The sequence below is a fragment of the Dromiciops gliroides genome, chromosome 1 (assembly GCF_019393635.1).
Source record: "Dromiciops gliroides isolate mDroGli1 chromosome 1, mDroGli1.pri, whole genome shotgun sequence".
Lineage (NCBI taxonomy): Eukaryota > Metazoa > Chordata > Mammalia > Microbiotheria > Microbiotheriidae > Dromiciops > Dromiciops gliroides.
In genome coordinates, this window is record NC_057861.1 from 672,975,871 (window position 1) to 672,999,213 (window position 23,343).

Here is a 23,343-nt window from a genome sequence, read left to right on the forward strand (position 1 = left end):
CTCCCCCAAACTAGTGTAGCTGGAGCAGGGATCATCCTTCTATACACACACACACACACACACACACACACACACACACACACACACACACACACACACAAAATCACCCATGTTGAAGGGGCGCCTTGTCTCAAGTGAAGAATAAGAGTATGACATGGTATATTATACTCCCAAGTCCTGCACAAACTGTTCTGTAAAAGAAATAAAGGGCTCTCAGTTGATTCTCCTCATTCTAGCCACAACAGTACCAAATGCCAACCAATCATTTAACCTCCCTCAGCTCAAAATCTCTTGGGGGAGGGGACCATAAAAGTGCCTCCAGTGCAGTTACTTCATCTTCCCATTCTTCCTCTTAACTATATCCACCAAGAAGAATCTAAATTGTTTCCAGCCTGGTGCTCTTTAAATCTGATGGTGGTAGCTAGGGTTCTCTCTGTTGGAGATAGTGTCTATCCCTGATATACCTAAGTGCTGGAAAACTGATACAGGTACCATGCTGTTCTCTCTATCCTACTATTACTAGGCCTGACTAGCCTGACAAGTAAGTGATGACAAGTGTATCTGAGCCTCAGTTTCCTTTCATCTGTATAATGGAACAGGAGTAAACTTTATTACAATATTAACAGTGATGGGTTATCCCTTCTTAGGGCGCCATACTGGTGATAAACTACATGATCCAGAAAGTTATTAGCAAAGGAATAAACACAGAGGACAAAGTTGGTTTCTCTCTATTTAGCCATTCAAGATCTACAGTTGAGGGGGCAGCTAGATGGCACAGTGGATAGAGCACTGGGCCTGGATTCAGGAGTACCTGAGTTCAAATCTGGCCTCAGACACTTAACACTAACTAGCTGTGTGACCCTGGGCAAGTCACTTAACCCCAATTGCCCCGCAAAAAAAAAAATCTACAGTTGACCCATGCCAACTTTCTCCACCTAGCTCTGGATCCCACATTGAGGCAGGAGTTAATGATGTACTTATTCCACTCCTACAGAGAACTGGGGGAGGGGGAGAGGAAGAGAAAGACTATTTTAACTACTATTTCTTTTCCTGTACATTCCCCACCTCAGATGACTGGGAACAGGAAAGGAGTTCCAAAAGACATTCTAACCTGTTCCAGAGTTGGCAAATTGAGGGCATAGGCTGTTCATTTTTTCTTGTCTTTATAGTGCCTAACAGTTGATAGTAGTTGCATTTGAGCCAAATCAAAAAGGAAAGGAGCTTTAAGTATCACAAATATGTTGGCTCTGTCTTTATTCTCAGCTCTATGGACTGTAACACTGTTAACAACTGTACATGCAGTCCAAGAGAAAGAACAAACAGAACTAAAAAATGCCAGAATGTGATCCAAATTATTTAGATGCTTTAACGTTGATAAGGACTTTGCTACCACAATTCAGGAAAGTGAGGATGCTATATTTAAAAACAGGTTTCTCTAACAAGCACTGTTCACATTAGCTTTCAACAAACAGTTTACTTGATCCAAAGTCTCTAAATTGTAGCAAGAAAAAAAAATATTCCCAGTAAGTGACCTTTTTCCATACCACTGGGCTTAAAAGCATCACTGGAGACACCAATTCTGTTTTACCTGATGATCAATGACACTGCATTAAGTACTTGGAGTGTGACCAAGTGGAAAAAACCCACTAGATTTAGTGTCAGAAAATCTGGGTTCAAATTCCAGTATTATTACAATTTACAACTATTGTGACCTTAAGCTAACTCATTTATTTTCTCTGGGACTCGGTTTCCTCATCCATAAAATGTGGGTTGAACTAGATAATCTCTAAAATCTTTTCCAGTTCAAAATCCCATGACCCAAAGTGTTCTATAGTTTCAAGATGTTCTCGCTTCACAGCTACTTTGAAACTTGGTATTCTCTTCAAGGGCAGGTACCTAGCTTCTGCTCTGCTCCCATCCATCCACCCAAGTATTCAGCCTGCCCAGAGTAGAAAAGAACAGATCCAATGTTATCCTGACTCATTGCCCAATCCCCTTCCCAAAATTACTTTGATATGCCATCTAGGAAAGTACTAAATAAACTAAATAAAATTTGTGCTTATATAAGTATGAAGAAATGAGGGAATCAAATTCTTTGTCAAAATATAAACATGAATTTATACTGAGAGCCTATGTGGAAAACAAAAAGAATCTATTGACCATGTCCAGCACTATGGCAAAGTGAAGATTTTGCAGCATGGCTAGAGAGAAGACAGACACAAAACTGCTAGACACATAATCAAGTATAAAACTGTGTTTTTTAACTGAGCAACTACTATCAATTGTTAAGCACTATAAAGACAAGACAAAATGAGGAACAGCCTATGCCCTCAAGAAATTTGCTTACATTCTCCTGGAGACTATGTGATACAGACTAAGCACTAAACATGGAGTATATTCTGCTCTATATGTCTTTATAACACCTATTAATTGTACTGGGTACATGGTAGGTGCTCAATAAATGGCTACTTATTGATATTTTAAAATCTGACTTGGTTCATAACACAAGCAATAAAACAAAGTATATATTGAATGGAAGAGCCACAATCAGAAAATACTTTCTATGTCAAGGGGGGATAAAAAAGACAATTCAGTCTAGGGGAAAGAATACTCACCATAGAGTGAGAAGACTGGGGGCAGCTAGGTGGCACAGTGGATAAAGCACTGGCCCTGGATTCAGGAGGACCTCAGTTCAAATCCGACCTCAAACACTTGATGCATACTAGCTGTGTGACCCTGGGCCAGTCACTTAACCCTCATTGCCCCCCCCCAAGGCACACCTGGGATCGAAGCATAAGTCTTCTCACTTTTTGTGGGTGGGGGGGCAAGGCAATGAGGGTTAAGTGACTGGCCCAGGGTCACACAGCTAGTATGCATCAAGTGTCTGAGGCCGGATTTGAACTCCTGTCCTCCTGCATCCAGGGCTGATGTTTTATCTACTTCCCCACCTAGCTACCCCTCAGGTATGCTACTTATTATAGCTAGTTAACCTTGAGCAAGCTGCAATTCTCTTGGTCTCAGTTTCCTCATTTATAAAATCAGGTTGCTGGGCTAAATAATCTACAATCCATTCCTTATAGGATGGTCCTTGAGTGAACTGTAAAGTTAGAACAGGGAGATAGGTGGCACAGTGGATAGAGAGATAGGTCTGGTGTCAGGAAGACCTAAGTTCAAATCTGGCCAAGGACATTCACTACCTATGACTGGTCAAGTCACTTAACCTATTTGCCTCAGTTTCCTCACTTGTAAAATGGAGATAATAATAGCACCCACCTCCCAGGGTTGTTATGAAAACCAAATGAAATAATAATTGTAAAGCACTTAGCCCAGTGCCTGGTATATGTAAATTTGAGTTCATTATTGTTGTTATCCTCATAAAGTTCTCTTCCAGTTTCATTTTCATGAGTTTTGATTTCTTGCTGAAGGTAATAATAACTCACATTTGTAATACTTTAATCTCTACAAAGCCTTTTTCTCATAGTTGTGTGGTGTTAATATTATTCTCCCTGAAGTTCTCTTGATTACAAACTGCAGGACTCTTTTTTACTGCACCACACTGGCGGCTCTCAAAAAAAGTTCAGCTCTGAGAAAACTAAGTCCAACCCCAGCCACAATAACAAGGTACAACTTAACACAAACAAGTCTTCCTGATAGTGCAGTTTATTATTCTCCCTAGGAGCAAGTCCTAACATTTTAAGAAGCACAGACTGCAGTAAATCCAAATGACCAGAATGTTAATTACTCAAAGTGGGTGGGCAAGGCTAGGGGGCAAGGGAGGTGAGAACTGCCCCTACTCTTACTCCTAACTATACAGTTTCCCATTCTACCCAGAGCTTCTAAGCTCCACCGGAGATATAAAAAGCCAACTTTATCACTACATGCATGGTCAATTATACACATTCAAACTAGTTTCTACCACCTCCCAGCAATTCTAAATATGATACCAGATTTTAGAGGACCATTCCAGACAATTCCTCTCCTTCTTTTCCTGGTCTCCCTCCACAGCCTACTTGCCCACCCACTCCACTTTGCATTCACTAAAAGATTCAGCTTCATTTATTACATTCAACTCCTATACTTGAAACTTCAGTCTTCAACTTACTTTCACTAATGGGCATTGATGAAAAGATACAAAGGATATCCTTTGAATAGATTTTCTCTCTTTATAACTGCTTTGCCAATTACTGTGGCAGTTAATATTTATAGTCCCGATAGTTTATCTGTTTATTGGAGAAAAAAGTCAAATCAAGACCAGTACTTTACTGATCATATTATAATAAATCTGCCATTTATAATAACCTTCTAATTGTAGATTTGCTGAAAACCAATATAACACACTTAAGAACTGACATCACTGACGTTTTTTGGTTTCTATTTTCAATGCATCCTTTGAACTTACTCTACACTGTATTAACATTATTAATGTACAAATAAGATCGTCATAGATACAGTTGCACATGCTCAAAAAACCTTTCATGGTTTTCTATTACCTACTGAATAAATTACAAATTCCTTATCCTGGCATTCAAGGCCTTCTATAATAGACTCCCAAATTATTTGTTATTTCCTCAAATGTGTCCCATACTTACATGATTCCATTCATTTGTTCACATAATATTACAACTTGGAAGACACGGAAGGCCTTATCTATTTTTGTCTAACTTTAAAATCTTTTCATCCTTCAAAGGATCAGCTCAAAATGTTACTGTCATAACATTATCTCTGTCTTAAGTTCCCATGACACTTCATTTCTACTTTTCTAATGGCACACATACTACCTTGTAATATGTATTATCTGTGTATGTGACTTATGCCCTTTATTAGAATATAAATACTTTGAAGGTAGGCACCTTAATGTTATTCATCTCAGTATTTTCCATAATGTTCTGCACATTGAGTAAATGTTTATTAAATTAATTTTACCAACCAAACTTTTACATAAAAGTCAAAGTCTTAGCCAAATCTACTTCCTGACATGAAATATATTACTAAGAGCTATAATTCTCTAGCCACAAAGTAAGGCAGGAGGAATCAGGTTAATTTTAGCCTATAGAGTAGATTTTGTACCCCTTGGGACTATGTCAGCTGTTGCCTTGACAACTGGCAAGGCAGCTGTTTAGAAGCAATTTGGGTGTCTCTTCCATAAAGATGAAATATTGCACAGAGAAGCTTAATCAGTGTTTATGAAATGAAGGGGAAAAAAATCACAAGAAGCCATTAACATGCTAAAAGCCATTTGGAAGGAGTAAGAAGGAAACAGCCTTACAAAGGATCTAGAAACATCATGTGGGGCAGCTAGGTGGCTCAGTGGTTAGAGCACTGGCCCTGGAGTCAGGAGGACCTGAGTTCAAATCTGACCTCAGACACTTGACACTAGCTGTGTGACCCTGGGCAAGCCACTCAACCCCAATTCCCTCACAAAAAAAAAGAAAAAGAAAAAAGAAACATCATGCAAATCAATTAAAATAACTAGGGTTGACTGGCCTGGGCATGATAACTCTCTCCAAGTATTTGGAGAGGGACCTGACTTGTTCTGCTTGATCCCAGGGACAGAAATGGGAGCAAGAAGTAGAAGTGAAAGGGAGCCCAATTTCAGTTTAATGTAAGGAAACACTTGCGCAGAGGGAAAGCTACCCAAAAGGGAGTGAGCTATTACAGGAGATGATGCAAGGGAATTCGATTCTGATTCTCCTAAGTGAACTGAACTAGTTAAGTGGAGGCTGAGGCTCTGGCTCCCTTGAGTACAAAGCACTTTAAAGGTACTAACAACCTCCACCAGGGAGATCAAAAGTAAACAAAGGTGGAGCCAACCAAAACCTATCTGATCTCCCAAAGAGAAGCTCAAAGTCCCTGTCCTGGCAAAGGACAGGTAAATAAGAATGGTTTCAAACCAGTCCCAACAAAGTGTCTCTCCTCTGAAACATCTTGGGAGAAGAACCAATACTAAACATGCTGCCAGGGCAATGCTGAAACCTTCATATACATTTTTAATGTGTATAATAAATTATTTAATACCTATGCCAAGTCACTTTCATCCCTCAAGACCAATTCAAGTAAATCTGGCATCAAGCCATCTCTTACCAGGAAAAAATCCTGGTTTTCTATATAAGTTCAACTTTCACAGGATGGCAGTTAAAGAAAGGCGTCCACCAAGTCAGTAGTATCAGTCCTTCTTTTCCTGAGTTAAGCCTATGAAATTAAAAGTTATTGTAGAGGCTAGGTGGCACAGTGGATAAAGCACCAGCCCTGGATTCAAGAGGACATGAGTTCAAATCCAACCTCAGACACTTGACACTTACTAGCTGTGTGACCCTGGGCAAGTCACTTAACCCTCATTGCCCCCCCCCAAAATTTATTATATAGGACAGTTCAAGAAAATTCTAATAGTATCAGACTAAATCAGTATCTGAATTCAGATCTGCTTCACAATCCACAAAACACTTGGAGAAATTAACTCAAGAAGACAATGTGGTATAGTGGAAAGGGTACAGGACTTGAAGTGAAAAGACGGGGGTTCAAATCCTAGTTTGACATCAACTAGTTATGTGACATCCCCTAAGACCCTCAACCACTCTGAACAGTAGGTTTGACTATAAAACGAGAGTAATACTTGCACTACCTACCTCAGGTTTCTTGTCAGCAAACTATAGGATCAAGGATTTAGAGCTAAAAGGACCTTAGAGATCAAGTCCAATCCCTTCATTTCACAAATAAGAAATTGAGGCACAGAGATGTTTGATTTGCCCAAGGTCACACAGGCATTAAGCTACTGAAATGGGAGTTACTATAATTACTGCAAATAATCATAGGAATCTGGAAACATTTGTGCTAGAAAAGACCTCACTAATCATTTAACCCAATCCCATCATTATGCAGATGAGAATATTGGGTTCTAGAGAATACTGTGCCTTGCACAGGGTCACATAGTTAAGTGATGGAACCAAAACTGGAATCCCAGCCTTCTGATGCCAAGTCCTGTGCTGTACCATAGAACAATAATTAAAAGCACAATTTTTTTTGTAACTTAACAACATTGGGCAGAAAAATTAAATAATATAAATAAAGCCCCTCCAAAGGAAGGTAAAGCAATATTATTGGCTAGCATTTAAATAGATTAATTCCAGAACTGGGACACTGTACTAAATTACTTTAATTAAATTAAATTAATATAATTTATAAATAATTTATTTAACTAATTCAACTCTCTCTCCAGTTATATCTCTTACATACAAACGGTCAAGGGTGTGCCCCAAATGAGCACAGAGAAGGGAAGGGCCTTGTCCGATATCTTTAGTTAATTCCTAGTTTTAAAGCCATAAGGGCAATTTTAGTTTTTTTGTTGTGGTCCAGACCAAATTTCATCTCAGCAATTGATCTGTAACTTATAGTCTTAAATGAACTACCTGAATTACCTGAAATACCTTTGAAAGTTGCATTAAGTTATTTTGCCCATGACTATATATCTCTCATACCTCTACTTGTGTCAAAACCAGGATTTGAGCTAGGTCCTTCTGATTCAAAAGTCAGCCCTCTACACACGATACCAAACTGCCTCTTCCAACTATAAATTAAAACTAAATGAAGGGATTCCTACGAAATAGAACTTGAAATCAAAGGGGCGTCTCAGCACTATGCTAACCATCATCATTTATGACAAAAAAAATTACTTTTTAGAAGGCAAATTATAAAAGTAACCAATCACATTTACGAAGCACTTTCAAGTTTACCAAGTAAATAAAATCCTTATGCACCCATATGGACAAGCATTTCTAGCAAGTGCATAAGGCATTTTGGCTCACCCCCTGGATGACCCTGGTATATCTCATTCTTAAGAAGGTTAGCATTTGCCATTGCCAATGTGTCACTGATAATGCCCATCACAACCAATTCAGAAGCAGGAAATTCTTTCACCTGTGGGCTGTATATAGCAGGAGAGGAGCCAGAAACCAAAGCCACTGTGATGAGACTGAAGTCATAATGCTTGCCCTGGAGTCTGTACTAATAGGTTAGCTGCCAACCAGTGATACTGGGGCTTCTGAAGGTCTAGTGCTAGTCTCATCCTATGGAAAATCATTTGTCTGTTGCCAATGTAACAGCTATGGAAGAAAACGCATTCTTTGCCCAATATAATTTCTAGCTATATAAAATACAGTGTTTTAGGAAGGTTGTTTTTGGTAGCTAAGTAAAACAAGGTGGATGGGAAAGAGGGACCTAACTCAAGGAAACCAATTAAGATCATAAGGATTCAGGGCTGAAAGAGGTCTTCTATTCACAAGAGTCCTGTACCAGTCTCCACCCCCCCACACACACTCCCCCATCCCCGGCAGTAGGGGTTAAGTGACTTGCCCAGGGTGGGTCACACAGCTAGTGTCAAGTGTCTGAGGCTAGATTTGAACTCAGGTCCTCCTGAATCCAAGGCCAATGCTTTATCCACTCTGCCACCTAGCTGCCCCCTTGTACTAGTCTTAAAAGAGTCATAAGACCTGGGGTTCAAGTCCGAGTCCTGCCACATTCCAAGGTAGATAACCTTGGGTAATTCATTCCAGTACCTTTCTGGGCTCCAGTCTTCTGTAAAATGAGGGGTTTGGTCTAGATAATCAATCAACAAGCATTTATCAAGTACCAACTATGGACCAGACACTGCACTAGGCACCAGGGATACAAATCAAGAGTAAGCTTGTTGGGAACACCAGCCCTGGATTCAGGAGGACCCGAGTTCAAATCCACCTCAGATACTTGCCCCTTCCTAGCTGTGTGATCCTGGGCAAGTCATTTAACCCTCATTGCCCTACAAAAAAAAAAGAGTAAGCTGGTCCCTGCACTCAAAATTTGTAATTTTATGTATCTCTAAGATCCCTGCTACCTCTAAAATTCTGTAATTTGCCCCAAGATAACAAAGTTAATGATAGAACCAGGACTCAAACCTAGGTATTCTCAAATTAATATCAGTGCTCTTTTTACTACACTTCAATCAGAAAAGTTATGTGGTGCAGTGGATAGTACACTTGGCATGGAATCAGGAAGACCTGAGTTCAAATTTGACTTCAAGACTCTTAACAACCATGTGACCCTAGGCAAGTCATTTAGCCTCTGTTTGCCTTCTGCATAGCACCTACCCCCTAGGGTTGTTGTGAGGATCAAATGAGATAATAATTATAAAGTGTTTAATAGGGGCAGCTAGGTGTCATAGTGGAAAGAGCACTAGCCCTAGAGTCAGGAGGACCTGAGTTCAAATCCGACCTCAGACACTTGACACTTACTAGCTGTGTGACACTGGGCAAGTCACTTAACCCCAATTGCCTCACCAAAAAAAAAACACCAATACAATAAAGTGTTTAATAAAGTACTTGACACATAGTTAAATGCTATGTAAATATTAGCTACTATTACTACACCATGATGCCTCCCTTAACAGAACCAGGGCATGTAGACTGTACTAAATATGTACTCAAAATACAATTTCCACTGTTAAAAGGCAATTTTTCCATTAAAAAGAGCAAAGCTCAAGAAGTCAAGTCACACAGGGGAATCACAAAACTTGCACAATAGTCCTTGGGCACAGAAAAATAGGTTTCAGCCTTGAACAAAACTCATTAATAACCCAAAGCAGAAGAAAAATCAATGGCTGCCAACATGGTTATTTGTGCAGTCAATATACTATAGAGATTTCACTTCAGAGTGAGGACCGGAAGTGGCTTTTTAACTTTCTCAGTCTTCAAAGGGAACAAAGAACTGGGTGAATGAGCTATCTCTGCCTAAAAACTTTTTGAGGTAGGTTCTAAGCTACAGCTCTCTTTGACAGGGCTTAGCCTTGTCAATCCCAAAGGACTCATGATGAAAATGCTATCCATATCCAGACAAAGAACCTATGGAGTCTGAATGCAGATCGAATCATACTATTTTCACTTTATTTTTTTTCCTCAGGTTTTTTTTTCCCCTTTTGGTCTGTTTCTTCTTTTACAACATGACTAATACGGAAATGTTTTACATGATTGCACATATATAACCTATATCAAACTGCTTACTGTCTTAAGTGGGAGAGAGAAAATTTAGAACTCAAAATTTTTTTAAATGAATGTTAAAATTGTCTTTACATGTTATTGGGAAAAAATAAAATGCTATTAAAAATAGCCCTGTGCTGCTAAATATAAAACACATTTTTTTCTTCTCATTTAAATACTTAGATTATATTCCAACTGAACAATGAAGGGACTGTTTTGAGAAAAATTTTATAATGAGAAAAAAACTTTCTAAATGTAAAATCCTCACCTCTGCCTACTGCCTTACCTCAAGTCCTTTAAAATTCCATCTTCTACAGGAAATTTTTCTTAATCTCCCTTAATCCTAGTGTTTTCCCTCTATAGATTATTCAAATGTATTGTTTATTAGTGGTGTCAAACACAAGGCCCTGGGAGTATGCAGTTGCCAACACTCCCAAGTGCATGTAATTGGGAAATACTCAAAATAAATAAAAATACAATAAAATGTAATGTTAGTTTGTGGCTTTCTAAGTCAATATGTAGCCCAAAAGGTACCTTACATACTGTTTAGTGGCCGTGGTTCTATTTGAGCTTGACATCACTGCTGTACATAATTGTTGGCGTGTGGTCTCCCCATTAGACTGTGAGCTCCTTGAAAGCACAGACTGTCTTGCCTACTTGGCACATAGTAGGCACTTAATAAATGCTTACTGACTGACAAGTAATTTGCTGGGCTACCCAAATACATCACTGTACATCTCATTAATATCCGGGAGGCTCAATAAAATTTGTTTCTAAACTATATTAACCTTTAATGGGCTGTAGTGACAGAAAAATCTCAGTTCAAAGGAAAAATCCTCTCCCTGCAGTCTCAATAAACTACACAATGGAAAATTTTCAGTTCTGTAAGCCAAGGAGCAGAGATGCTTAGCTAAACCTATGTTGCCTAGATACCAATGACATCTTATTGCTAATACAAAGATGTCAGCATCAGCACAGGAATATACTGACAAGTAGCTGAAGGAAGCTAGTGGGTGGTGATTTCCAGTTCTATTCCACTGTTATTCTAGTCCAGACAGGTTACCAATTTGTCACATGCAAAGATTCAGAAGAACAAAATAATCCCATCCCATTTGTAAGTCTGATTTCAATTAAATCAATTTAAGATATATGCTAGTTATTAATTTTAAATGTAATATGTTCTAGTCCTTGATGCAATCAGTATAATAATCCACAAATGAGTATCTGGAGGACCTCACCATCTTTAACAGAGGTTAACCTTTTCGTGTCCTGGACCCCTTTAGCAGTCTAATGAAGCTTAGGGACCCCTTTTCAGAATGTTGCTAACATTTATAACTGAAGGAAATACTAAATTTCTGTTAGTTAAGTGAAAATAAAGATGTAATTTTTTCCTATTCAATTTCCTGGACCTCTAGTTAAGAACTCTGTAGGGAATCTCCTCTGACAGTAACAAAGACACTTGACATATACCTGTTTTATTCTTGCCTGATGTTAATGATCAGTCATTATATAGATTCCCTTGTTTTTTCTATAAGGATTCTCATATAATTGTCACAGGTGCATGGGAAATGACTTGTTGGAGAACCCTGAAGGCTGACATTTACTGCTGCAGTTCTCAAGCTTTTTATTTGCAGTTCTAAATTCTTGCTCCTCCATTCCCTCCCCCATGCTCTGAGAAGGCAAGAAGTATGATATTCATTATACAGGAGTTCTCAAACTTTTACACTTTTAAAAATTATTAAGTATCTCCCAAAGAGCTTATGTTTATGTTGGTTACATCTAATGATATTTACTATATTAGAGACTAAAATGTTTTAGTATTATTACAAAAATAGCTTTTACTTTATGGACCCCTTGAGAGGGCCTTGGAGACCCTCAGGAGTTCCCAGACCACATTCTGAAAACCACCGTTCTACTGAATCAAATATCTTTCTCTAGTCAACAAACAATACACAATGTAGACTTGTATAATTCTCTACTTTCAGTCAATTTCATGATAATAAAGATATGATCTACTATAGAATATTATTTGTGAAAGTTTTCCAGCTCTCTTCTAATACCCTCATCAAGGGTATCTTTACCGTACTTACAGATTAATTTTTTTTTAATTGTACAAAGTGCATAGGCACATGGGTCAGTAGTTGTCATTCTACTGTCCTTTTTGTAGAAATATAGTTCAAGATTTTTTTCCACATTTCATAATTTCTTCTCCACTTTCATACACTTTGAGAATCAATCACTCAATGTCTTCAGAATTATGTCACCTCCAGTAGACACTTTATGTTTAAATTTGATCTGGTCTAGCTGTTTTTTTCCATATTTGTTTCCTTCAGTGCCATTTCCACATCCTCTAGAAGTACCGTGGAACTGGGATATTTAAAGTTCAAATGCAGTGGGCCTTCATTGACCTTGCTGGTAAAAAAAAAAAAAAAGCTTGACTTCCCTCCTCTTGGAAGAGAAGCAAGGGCCTGAGGGCAGAGCATTACATATACTGTCAGATGTCATTACTGTATTAGTTATTTTTGTTCACCTGTTTTTACTTTTTAGAAGGAGGAATTTAATTTTAGGAGGGAAGATAGGAGTACAATGAAAAATAACTGTGCTGTAAAAATAGAGTGAATAGAGGGCTAGACATAGTCAAGAAGATATAGGTTCACATGGCCAGAAAAGAGACCTTCTCTTTAGTTTGGTCAGTCACTCATCTTTACATTCTCTTGAAAATATAACAGGGGGGCAGCTAGGTGGCAAAGTGGATAAAGCACTGGCCCTGGATTCAGGAGAACCTGAGTTCAAATCCAGCCTCAGACACCTGACACTTAACTAGCTGTGTGACCCTGGGCAAGTCACTTAACCCTCATTGCCCTGCAAAAAAAATTAAAAATTAAATAAATAAATAAACAACAGGAAAAAACAACAATGACAACAAAAAAAGAAAATATAACAGGAAAGTTAGACATCCTCAGCATAAGCTTCCTAGTGCCCTTAGTTAATATCGTTTAAAGTTTATAAAATGTTTCCATTTCATTTTATAATCATTCCTCAGTGAAAACTAGTCTCAAGAACAATCTTTCACCAAAATTAATGTATCATTTGAATACAGGATGTTTTTAAGCTCAGAAGCATAACATGAGAAGAAATAAAATTAGTTTTTACTAATGAAAACTAAACACTTTTCTAAAAGCTTAGAGCTTTTACTTCTGAGTTCATTACAAGAATTGGAGCTACTATTCAACTAATTCACTTTGCTAAAATGTTCTCTTTTTAAAGTGCTAGTGTGATGCACAACAGGCATAATCAACTATTCAAGGGGTCTTTGAAGCCAAGTGAAAGGTTAACTGGGTCCTTTGGGGGTTATTAGCAAGAGCAAAATTAAAATTTTTAGTCCAACTATTTGTACTGCAAAATAGTGGTGGGATTTTTGGAATGGAATATCTGAAAACTTTTCCTGAATTAACAAGTCAAAAGCAACATGACTATTAGATGCCCTCTCATGCTAGGTAGCCATTGTTAAGTTTCCCCTTATGGTATATTTCTTACTAGTGCTACTTACAAATGTGATCCAATGACAATATATTAAGCAAGTAAGTTGCAACATAATGAAAAAGAGAGGCTCTAGAATGATACCTGCTAATAAATTTCCAGGATTTCTAGGGCTTTTGACACCTTGATTATTGACAAACTCATTACTTCAAAACCTACAAGAATGTATGTATGGGGAAGAGACAGTCATACAACTTAATCTAATGAGGATCAAAATCTGTGGGAATCAGTATCCAAATAGATATGAAATAGTGTTAAAATGCAGTAAACACAAGCCGTTTTCATTCCTCTTTATTCCATTTACCCCAGGGTACAGTCATGATAGAATAGAATTCAATTGCAATATGACTTCATTGAGTGATGTGCATCTTGACTCTTTGGAATTTTTGTTTCTTTTTAATATGTGAGTGTGTGATCTATGTGTTTGCATACACTACTTTAAAATGAATTTAAGTGCAGATTTCAGAAATCTTTCTACTGAAATAAATTACTTAAAATTTTTTTAAAAAGAAGACACCTTTGACACAAGACGTGTGACCTTAGGCAAATCATTTAACCTCTGTGCCTATTTCCTCATTTGTTAAATGGAGATGTCTTGTTAAATACCTACCACAAAGAATTGTTGTGAGGTTCAAATGAGATAATATGTGTAAAGTGTTTTGCAGACTTTAAAGCACTATGAAAAGGCCAGGTATGATTATAATTATAAAAACTGCTCTTTTTCAACTGTTTATCTGTTTTCATCCTTAGTATTACTTTCTTAACTGGATCTTTTGACAAACTTTCTCTGAACCTGTTTTTCCCTGCACTGCTTCTCAATGTTATTTGAAACAACACTGCTTAGAATCTTTTGTCGTCCTTCCCTACAATATTTTACAAATGGGTTTATATTCTAATCTAGTGTTACCTTTGCCACTGCAGAGCTCCACAGACAAGAACTATAATTACTCACCCATTATAAAGAATCATAAATAAGTTGTGTGAAGGATACCATCAGAGAAATGGACAGGAAAAAGAGGACAACCAGGTCATGCTGTGACTAGAGCCTGAGGGAGGGCTGTCCATACGCTAGATGGTATACTCTGAAATTCATAAGAAAATGAAGAAGACCCCTAGCATGTTAGACAGCCCATCACAGGATGGCTCAGTATAGTTAGTTTATAATCTGCATCACCTAAGAGAATATTTACATCAACAAGTTTACAAAGCAATCTGAATAAATCTTAACATCTGAATCATATTTCTGATAACATGCTATACAAAATTCACATGCTACTATATATACATATGCACATAGAGATATACACAAATGCAACAAACAGCAACAAAACTTTATAATTACATAGGGGGAAAGTAATCTGAAGAAAATACAAAGAAAATTATTGAGCATTTTGTTAAACTTTATTATTTTTTCAATCTCAAAATAAACTTCTAATTTTGTTTTTGTCTATTTTGTAATTTTTAATTTTGTGTTTAATTTTTTGTCTACTTTTGTCTATCTGTATTGTATTTTTGAGTGTTACACATTTATAATAAATTTTAGACTGCAGCACTTCAATGGAATCACAACTCTTATCAATGCCAGTACTACTTCCAATGGCAAAGACTGCAAATTAATCATACTTTTTTATCCTGTACGATTCTGGTTCATATCTTCTATGAAAAATCTATTCAGTGCACTAGAAGCTTTCATGAAGGTGGGTAGCAGTGTTTCACTCAGACTGGTCCTCTATCATCCACTGCTTTAACTTTATATATTTATATTTCCTAAAGTACATGTTTTGTATACTTTTTGTATGCAATCACTGATAACATGCTGTAGCCTTCTACCTACCATATGTCCTTCCAGTGACCTTTAGGTCATTTGAAATGTTGATGCTTCATAGATTTTAGTGTGTTCCATGATTCACAGTAATAGACCACGAAGAATAAAAGATGGTGTTTGTGTCAAAGAGTGATTCTCTTAAAACTATACCAGCAGAGTAGAACCAGTTGGCAGCTACTTCAAGCTTTGAATATCATCTCTGTGACAGACTATGTCGGCTGTTTAAGGACCAGTCTAGTTTAGTAATGGAGAATCCAATCTAATGGGTGATAATTTGTATTGTCATGGTCCATAATAAAAAAAATCTCCTTATAAAATGCATTCTGTGAATTCTGTAATAGTCAGAACAACAGTTAATACAGTTAGAATGACAGTTAACAGTCTTAAAGCACCTCTAACAGTCTAAGAAAACCAAAGGAAGGCTACTTGGTTTCCTATTTTGCTGATTTTCACTATGAAAATGAAATCTAACTTCTGGCCAAGATTAAGGTTTAAAGGCCAAAGCTGTCTAAAAGTCTAGCAGCTGACTTTGTCTTGTGTGTCAAATTACAGACACTTGACTTTATTTTAATTAACAATTTGCAGGACTATTAATAAGCTGCAAGTTCCTTGAGAACAAGGAAGGAATCTTTTACATCTTGCCATTGATTCTGAGTCTTTAACAACGTTTGTTGAACTTTTTTTGAAATTTTTAAATTTCAGCACTTTGCTAAAATGGATGCAATATAATGGCACATTGTCAAAACATTACAAACCAAAATGGCTTTAACAAACAAGGTCTTTATGTTAAATAAATTTTATTAAGTCCTTAAAACTTCCCAAACAGAAAGGAATTTGAAAGATTTTACTATTTTCCATAAATTTTGGTAGCTTGTTTTCTACAGAACCTAATTCATTTTACATTCATTTCTCTTCACTGGCTCTACATTTTGCTATTAAAAATATACATGTTATAAAAAATATATACGTTATAGAACTGACCAGCTCTATTTAATTTGCAATTTCAGATGCTAAATGCCATCACTTTGCATGAGTCTTCCTGTTTGTCAAAGTGAATATAATTTTGTTGTTAATCATTAAAAAGAGCATAAGAAAGTAGGAAAAGAAAATGTTAATTAAATGCGATATTAAATTAAATATCCACCAAAACCATGCCTTTGTTGAAACTACAACAGAAGCAGATTTATCATTATTTCTTTTTTCTTCTAACAAAGTTTTAGGTTTTGAACCCATAACCAAATGTTTTCTCTTATTACCTGACACACCAACCCATTTAAAATCCTCTTCTGATGTCTTACTGTGACATAAAGTTGATGATGGACTTCTCTTGAAATTGATGCCTATAAAGGTTGAGTTCTGACAGATCTTATGAACCTGGAAACACTTCTATGGGTCCAGCAATTGGTAGAGAGGCAAATGGAACCAGACAAACTCCGTTTGTAATGAACTGTTCTAACCACTACAACTTATGAAAACAGCCTACTAAAACATTCATCTCCAAAGGAGGGGTACATGTAACCCAAGAGATATGACAGGAGAATATTATAATTTCTATTTGTATTTCATTTTTTAAAATAAAACTTTATTAGAATAAAAATATTTAAAATGATCAAGATGATCTGAAATATGGATTTAAATGCAACCAGAGTACCAAAAAAACCTTGTCCTAAATGTATATTGCACTTTGAGATATTAGCTAATGAAACCATCTTAACTAGTTAAGATTTGGGGGGGGGCAGGGCAATGAGGGTTAAGTGACCTGCCCAGGGTCTCACAGCTAATTAAGTGTAGTGTCTGAAGCTGGATTTGAACTCAGGTCCTCCTGAATCCAAGGTCAGTGCTTTATCCACTGTGCCACCTAGCTGCCCCCACTAGTAAGATATTTTAAAACTAAACTACTGCCAAAAAACTGTCTCCTACAAAGACTCTCATATCTGTACCCTTTAAAAAAATCAGAAACAAAATTTCCTCATCAGTTTAAAATCTTCCAAAGAGTTTCAGTGGGTTTTGTAACCATTAAACATGTAAAAATGCAACACACCTTCCAAATAATTTGCAAAAACTGGTTGATAGCAAATGGAAATTTACTAGAAGAAACGCCCCTTTAGATAACTGGTATAACTGAAAAATAAGTTTTGTGATTTAGAAAATAATACCAGTGATACTTCTTCCATTTGGATCAATCCATTATAGATTGTGAGGTATTTGTTTTTCAACTCTAACAGCCATTAACCAGCAATCACTAAGCATTTATTATGTACCTATTATATACACACTAGACACTGGGGATACAAGACAAGAATAAAACAGTCTGGCCCTCAAGTAACTTCCATTCTAGTGGAGATAAGTGCAAAAAAACCAGAACTCACAATCACATCTTTCAACTGCTCAATCACAAAGTTAAGCCAAAAGTTTTAAGAATAAAGAAACATAAGTCATATGTCTCTCATTATTAGTAATTTGCCAATGCAATAACAATAGTAATATTTTCATGAGAACAAAATTTGTTTTGTATTATAAATGAATAAAACAATTTTTAAGTTCATCATCTTTATCTCATCCACTTAAATTTGTTTTAAAATGTACCTCATATATTAGTTTAATAGTATACATTATGTAATTTTAAAATAGGTAAATGTTTACATAGGGATGCATGATCAAAAATTTTTTACTGATAAGGGTGCATGAGCAAAAAAGTGTTGAGACCACTATATATAAAGCGTTACAAGGGATGCCAAAGGAGGAACCATCTACATCTGAGAAATGATGAATGCTTCAAGTATGGCAATACACAAAACCCAAACATTTTGTACTCTTACTCAGGCGGTATGAGTAATTATATTCTATAACAGTTATCCCTTCCACACTAAGGGGGTTAGGTGAACAACGCCCCTGCAATCTGGAAAGTCTGCATAATATTTTTGGCCCTTCATTGATACCAGAGAAGTCTGAGTTTTTTCTTTTATGGGATGTTATAGTACCTTTATTATAAAATTTTGATTGATATTATACTAAACTATACATACATCTTATGTATTACTGAATTTCTAAACTTTTTCTGTGTTGTCTGGGGTCTTTCCTGTGTCATCTGCAGCTTCTGCAAAACTCCCCCCAAACTCCCATTTAATTTCTTATGCCAACCCTCTATATATTGAAGCTTTGATGAGGAAACTTTGAAAGGGATAACCAACCATATAAGAAATTGGATTAAAATAGGCATTACCATCACTGTTTTACTAAGTGCTTTGATGAAGGTTTTCCATACATTTATCTGGGAGTACCTACTACCTTTCTGTGACCTCGGTGTGTTACTTAACCTTTGTACCTCAATAATCTAATTTATATAATGTGAGGATTATAGACTAGATGATCACCAAGATCCCTTCTAGTTTTAAATATTATAATTTTGTCTTGTATATTGTGCATATCAGCAAAACATTTCCTCACATTTTTTGTAGTTATTTAAGATTTACAAAATTTTTTTGTGAGACAATCAATCCCCCAGGGTAGGTTGTAGAAATTTTATCATTTCACATATGAAAAACTTAGGTTCAAATTTTAAGCCACATAGTCAAAGAATAAGAATTTAAATTGGTGACTCCAAAGTCCAAAGCACTTTCCAGAAGCACTGTGATGCCTCTTTGATATATTTCATTGGGAAGTTATATTAACACCATAAAAAGAACACAAATACCAACATTTTCATAATTAGGTCCTTAAGGAAATCTTTTGTTATCTTTGAAGCAAAATTCCATTAATTTGGTTTTTAAAAATATGTTGATACCTATTTCAATAGAATAGGTTTCCTTTGTAATCCCATTTATTATTTTATACATTTAAAAATGTTATTCTGAAAATGGATCCACAGATTCACCAGACTGCCAAAGGGGTCCATGACACAAATACAAATTACATTACTTGGTCCCAATATTTCCACCTTCCAGTTTCCAAATGTAACCCACAAACTTTTCAAGTGCCTTTAGCTAGAGTGGATAGGGAAGGATCCTTTTATTGCACTACCCTCTGGCACTGACTGGGTGACATCACAAAGTTGCCCCACAGAAAGGTTACCACCCCCCCAAAAAGATAAAAACCATACATGAATGACAATTTGCTTTCGCCTCAGATAAAAAACCTTCAAGCTTAAATTTGCCATAGCTCCCAAGCTTACGCTATAAAAAAAACTGTTCAAAGATGTGTGGTAAAAATGACAGAAGATGGGGCAGCTAGGTGGTGCTGTGGATAAAGCACTGGCCCTGGACTTAAGAGTACCTGAGTTCAAATCCAGCCTCAGACACTTGACACTAGCTGTGTGACCCTGGGCAAGTCACTTAACCCCCACTGCCCCGAAAAAAAAAAAAAAATGACAGGAGACGTGATTTTGGAGAATTCAGACATTTGCCTATTGAGCTTAGTTTCCCCCTCTGTCAAAAGGGGCTGGACTACTTAAGAAAACTTCTAAGGTACTTTCCAGCTTTAATGAAGGAGATAAGCAAATACAGAATAAAATAAAAATGAACCCAAAAATGTGCTATATCACAAAGTATTAAACCAAGATTTTAAAAAATAAGGAAGCTTGCTCATAATGATGCTCACACTAAAATATTAATGGGAACAAAATGGAGTTTGCATCATTAATGAATGAAATTAAAATTATTTTTAAATACCTCATCATCTGTACTTCATTTTAATTTAGATTTTTACAATAGACATAATTTATTAGTACAATGTGAACATATTATTTTAGGGTCACACAGCATGTAAGTGTCTGAGGCCGAATTTGAACTCAGGTCCTCCTGAATCCAGGGCCAGTGCTTTATCCACTGCACCACCTAGCTGCCCCAAGAACATATTATTTTTAATAAATATGCATAATATAGGGAGTGTATGCCAAAATATCTTTTACTGCTAAGGATGCAGTGTTTGACACATAACAGGCACTTAATAAATGCATAAAATAATACATAGGTACTTTTCAGTTTTAACAGTGTATGTATGAGTAGGAAGAGCAAGCAAGACGAGCCTCTTTCTCCAATCTACTTTCTAGAGCATAATACCTAACACTTAGAGCACTTATCACATCACTGACATATTTTCTTTTAGAGCTAAAAGAAAACATGAGATAATTCTGTCTAACTCCATTGTTTTTACAGATATGAAAACTAAGGTCATTCTGCCCTAAATTATAATTAGTAGCATAAATGTCTTATTCTAACATGATGAGCTCGGGGAGGATGGGGTGTGGTTTTATCTGACCAACCAACATATAGATATGTAGAGGCTTAGAGAATGTACTCAATGAAAACAGGGTGGACCAGTCAACTTTGAAAATTTGTACATAATGAATAATTTGTGAAGCTGTTATCAAAAAAAAAAAATGCAGGGCAGCTAGGTGGTGTAGTGGATAAAGCACCACCCCTGGATTCAGGAGGACCTGAATTCAAATGACCTCAGACACTTGACACTTACTAGCTATGTGACCCTGGGCAAATCACTTAACCCTCGTTGCCCTGGGGGGGAAATGCAAACAGCCACAACATTTTTATTCTCTCCCCATGTTCAAACTGAGGTTTTGTTCTAGAGATCAGGAAACTAACCCTCAGGATCCTGAAATTCCATGGACTCTATCTGCTGCCCCTAAGACCCTAGGGGAGCAAGTTCCCCAAGAGGTTGAGAGAGTTCCACATTCTAAGTACCTAAGAACAAATACTGATAAGTATGGCACCTTCCCATTCCTAAAATACGTCATTAATTCATTCAATAAAAAATGCATTAAGGTTTGCTATGTAGAGGGCGCTGTGCCTCAGCAGTGAGGAAAGTTTGGATATAGTCCCTGCCCTCATGGAGCTTACAATCCAGTAGAGGAATAAAATACAAGAACAATTAATTATGATACACCGTAGTTAATGGTATTTGTGTTAGAGAGGTACAAAGTACAACATGAGGTTAACTTGAAAAAATTTTAGCAGAGTATTATGATCAGTTCCATGTAGATGGATCATCAGCTGAGCAGTGAATAGAAGAATGGAGTCCTGCAGGAAGAGATTAATAACTGGAAAACCTATTAGAGAAGCAACTGAAACTATGCAGACAGATGCTAAGTTGTGGCAGCTAAAAACAGAAAAAAGAGCTCAGATCCGAGATTTCAAGTCTCCTGAACTTGGTCCTGAGTGAGTATATACAATTGAATATGAAAACTAAAAGATAGCTAAGAGTCAAAATTTTCTTCCTAAGCTTTCAAACATGGGAGGCAAAAAGTGCTATCTTAGCGACAGCTGAGATTCGTGACGCTGCAGAGCCTCCTTTCCTAACCTTAGGCAAGTTAGTTGTGTTGGGTGTCACGTCACACCCTTTAGCAGCCTGGTGAAACCTATGCCTCCCCCCTCCCCCAATCAAATAAAGGTACCATCTGTAAAGCGCTTTGCACGGAGCTTGGCACACAGTAGGCACCTAATAAATGCTTATAGCCCCACCCATATTGTTGCCTATATTCACAATTAAGGGACACATTAAAGTTCAGTTAGAGGTGAGTGAAAACAAAGACGCAACTTTTTTCCCCAACCAAATTCAGAGACCCTCTGATGTCTAGCCACAGGCCAGCCTCGGTTGAGAGCCCCTCCGTAAACTGACTTCTGTTTTCACCCCCATATGCGGGTGTAGACGAAATGATCGCCACGGTAACAAGATTTAGGGTCCAGTGTAGCTACTGAAGCCAGCCTACTCCCTTCACAAATGAGGAAAATGAGGCCCCAGGAGGCCCCAAGTCCAGCGCTCCTCCCACTTTGCCCCGTTGAATGCGGGAGGGATGGGCGTAGAGTGAGTGGCACGGAGGTGAATCCCTGGGAGGGCTGGGGACGGACCGGCCGGCTCAGGGCTCCCCGGCACCCGCCGGCTTCTATCAGGCCCCCTGATCGGGGGCGAGGGGGAGGCGGAGCGAAACGGAAGGAGAGGGCAGAGAAAGCGGGCCCCGAGAGCGGCCGGCTGGGGCGAGAGGGGAGGGAGCGCAGGGGCCAAGCTCCGCCGGGCCGGCCCGGGGCGGAGCCGATAGGGCCAGGCCGGGGGCGGCTTCCGGGGGGCGGCGAGGGGCGCTGGGTGTCTCGAAGGCGCTGCCGGGACTCCAGGCCGGGGCCGAAATTGGGGGGCGGGACAGATGTGAGGAGGCTGGCAGCTGCCCCGGCAGAAAGAGCGAGGCGGCGGCGAAGGACGTTACGTTACCTGCGGCTCAAGCCCGTGCGGTCCCCGGTGGCGGCTCCGGCTCTATTGTTTCTCCGGAGCCAAGATGGCGGCCACCGCCGCCGCGGGCTCCCCCCGCCGGGTACCCTCGTTCTCAGCAAAGGGCCTCATTGGCTCTGAGCGGGAGAAACGCTCGCTGATTGGCTAGCCCAAAATACGCTGTTGCTAAGGTGCCTGGTGACCCGGCAGGGAGGCTTCGAGGCTGGGGGGAAGGGAAACTGAAGTGGAGGGGGAGGGGGAAAGCGAGACTGTGCCAAGGCTACCAGGGGTCCTGGGACCTGCAGTGATGTGACGTCACCTTGTTTCCCTACTGAATAAAACATATTCCATTCCCACTCAGTTTCCTCCAGCACCCCCACTCAATATCATTCACACACCCCATCCCTTACATTGTCTCACCAGATCCTTACTGAACAACATGTATCCCTTCCCCATTCTTCCTCTGAACACCACATACTTCAATGTCTCCCATCCCCCAGTTAACACCAGACATCCCATCCTCCATAGTCTCCCTTCTCTTCCACCGAACACAGCCCTCCCATCCCCCACAATGTCCTCCATCCCCCCCCACCAAGCTCCATATGCGACATCCGTCAGATTCTCTCCCCATCCTCCATCCCCACAGAACCACCTACTACCATCACTCTAAGCATCCTCCATCTTCCCATCCCCCTTTCCGAACACCACAAACTCCTGTCCTTCCACAATTTGACCTGTCCTAGTTAGTGTTCTCCTCTCATTAAA

The 23,343-nt window shown here is 38.3% G+C and overlaps 1 protein-coding gene across 1 annotated transcript in view; it reads right to left on the minus strand.

Annotated features, from left to right (window-relative positions):
* IP6K2 (inositol hexakisphosphate kinase 2) overlaps positions 1 to 22,715 on the minus strand; it is a 50,899-nt gene extending 28,184 nt beyond the window's left edge. Inside the window, exon 1 of the mRNA XM_043964549.1 lies at positions 22,582 to 22,715. The gene's annotated coding sequence lies outside the window, so the exon portion shown is untranslated. The remainder of the gene's footprint in view (positions 1 to 22,581) is intronic.
* Positions 22,716 to 23,343: the final 628 nt, after the last annotated feature.